This window comes from Lepeophtheirus salmonis, chromosome 2 (genome assembly GCF_016086655.4).
Source record: "Lepeophtheirus salmonis chromosome 2, UVic_Lsal_1.4, whole genome shotgun sequence".
Taxonomy (NCBI): Eukaryota; Metazoa; Arthropoda; class Copepoda; order Siphonostomatoida; family Caligidae; genus Lepeophtheirus; species Lepeophtheirus salmonis.
This window is the reverse complement of record NC_052132.2, coordinates 7,114,673-7,117,687: the sequence shown is the minus strand read 5'-3', so window position 1 is coordinate 7,117,687 and position 3,015 is coordinate 7,114,673.

Sequence of the window (3,015 nt, the reverse complement as noted above, 5' to 3'; positions counted from 1 at the left end):
GGTATAGAACTATTTATTTCTTTTCTAATTATGAAAAAAATAGCCCCCTCACTAAGTTTTATTATTCAAATTATTTTCGAAAAATTTAATATTTCATTTTTTTTTCCAAAAAATGAAATATTAAATTTTTTGTCATCAGCTGTGGATTTTTGAAATTTTTCTCCTAAAAATTTAATTTTTTGCTAATAGTTACAAATTTTTGAAAAAAATTTAAATATCAAATTAAATATTTAAATTTTTTTTTGAAAGAATGTAATATTTAAATTTTTGTATTATTTTTCTTAAAAATTTCAAAAACCAAGATCCCCCTAAAATATAATCCTCATCGGAAAATTATATTTTTTAACTATTATTTAAAATATAAAAGAATCCATATGGAATTGGGAATTTTTACAAGAATTGCATTGGTGTCTGCATCTGGATTTTTTTAAAATTCGTTCCATAACTACTCTGGTCTTTGAAGTTTGAGGGGTTTTGGAAAAAAATATCTGCGTATCAAATTTGGATTCGCTCCAAGCTGCAACGGCCTTCATCGTCAAGAGTTTCTAATGCACACGTTTCCGACGTATCAAAGCTCTTTTTGCTTCTAAAGGAGGATATATTGGAAAAGAATATAGCTAAATATATTATTTAATTATTTAACAAATTGATTTTGAGATGTTTTTTCTTGACTCCATAAATATCACATTCTTTGTATGTTTGTTATGCAACTTCATGTATTTGGCACTCACTAAGTATACATTTTTATAAAAGTATAGAACTTAACCATGAATCAAAGTTTCCATTTGAATAATTTTAAATCATCAAACAAAACATAAAACTAAGGATTTAAAACTTTTAAATTGATCAAAACTCTCTTATTCTAAGTTTACTTTACCATAAACAATAAAAACAGACTTTTTTAATATCTTAGGCAAATAAGTCTCATATCATTGGTCTTAATATGTAAACAATATACCTATTATGGAGAAAGTTATAGAATGGATACGTACTGTAATGTTGAATAATGTAATGTAATGTAGAGAGTCCAAGGAAAGCGACTAAAATGATTTGTAAGGATTTATTAAGGTAAGTTACCTATGTCAATTTATGTACAATAGAGAAAATTAATAGTTGATCCCTTTCCCATTTTCTAAGATTACCCACTAACAAAGACAAAAACAGTCGTTAATTTTAATGGTAGATAAATTTTAACAGTGAGATACATTAATATATAAACACACACAAATTTGAAAAAAAAAATGCTGAGTATATCTCCAAGAACATCATCTCCACGACCGTCTTGTAGAAACATTATGTTTCGGGGGTATTTATTGAATAACGTCCATTCTCCGGTAAACATTGGACAACAACCACTATTCATCAGGGTAGGCACTGTATAAAAAAGAACCGAAATTGAGAACAATAAAGCTGAACCGAGACCAAGACTGTATAAATGAAAGAACCGAGGCCGGCACCTATAGAACAGTTGAACCTAAACCAGGTATAACCTTCATAAGATATGAATAAAAATACTAAGTATAATCCTTAAAAACACCATCCCCAACGTCAAGCATGGGTTACATTATGTTTTGGCAGTAATTTCTGCTAAGAGGGAAATGACGTCTTCAACCGTATCGAAGGGATAATGGAAGGGGATCCATCCTTCAGGAAATCTTATGCGTCAACATCTTTGTATAGGGCAAATCAAATGGATCGTGTGTGGGTATTTCAGCACGATGATAATCCAAACCATACAGAAGAAGAATGATCATGGACTGGGTTAGCCAGTCATTGGACTTCAATCACATTGAAAATCCTTACCTGTGGGCAAACTTACAAAAATCAGCAAGGGATCAAATACTTATTTCCTCCACTGTATAATGTATATACAGGGTGATAAGAACAAATCGGTGCATTTTTCAAGAATCATTAAATTGTCACTGACGCCACATTTTTAGGGAGGATTTACATGAAAATTAGTTTGAATTGTACCTATGAATGTTGATAAAGAGTGAATTCATATATTCTCCTCCAGTATTAAACTGAGCCTCGATTTTGCCCTGGAAGGAGAAGCAGGGCTTCCTTGGTATGTTGGGCATTGTCTTTTTGATGTAAGCAAACAAAAAGTATTTGATAGCATGATATGGATGTGTTTTTTTAATTCAACGTACACCCCAGCCAAATTAATCTATCAGATTAAAATTTAAACTGCTGTGGGGGGCGTTTTCCTCCAAAGTCATATAAGTGCACCCTCAGGTACTTCAGCGACCTGTCTGAGACATGAGAAGGTGCTGAGTCTTGTTGATAGACCCTAGGCTGATCACAACACAATATTGACCTCCCGATTTATAACCTCCATGTTGTTGTAGAGAAAAATCATCGTCATTGTGCAACACTGTTCCTCCTCTGTAAATACAATATTTTTTTATATATGATGCAACCGTCTCCATGATACCCAACGATACACTAAAGTTTTTTTCATACAAAAATGTTTCTGCCGGTAAAAAAAAGACGCTATCAGAGAGCAGCATCATAACAAAATCGCCGGTGCATGTAAACACCGATTTGATCTTAACGCCCTGTACTTTTAGTAAGATAATATGATTTTATTTTGGCAAACCAAATTTATAGCTGTAAGATTTTGAATTGAAATTATTTGTATGCGTCTATTTTTGGGGGTATTTTTTAATCACAAAAATGTACAGAAACAATTAACATATATTTTATTAATAAAATAAACATTGCAAGTATATACTTTTTCTTCTTCAAATAAATATTAATTTCAAGGTTGTTTATTCGTCCTAACTGTTTGGTTACTACTCTAATAGCACCCATCCAGATAATAAGAATGTAATTAACGATCTATTTTACATTTGTACAAAGTAATTATTTGTTTTTTGAAGAATAACTTAAATTTTTATGGATTTAATATTACTATGTAAGACGTATGTATAGAAATTAATGGATGGAAGAGGTGACATGCTAATTGTTCCTTCGTCCCTATGTATGCAGTATGAGGTATGGAAGTAGTAG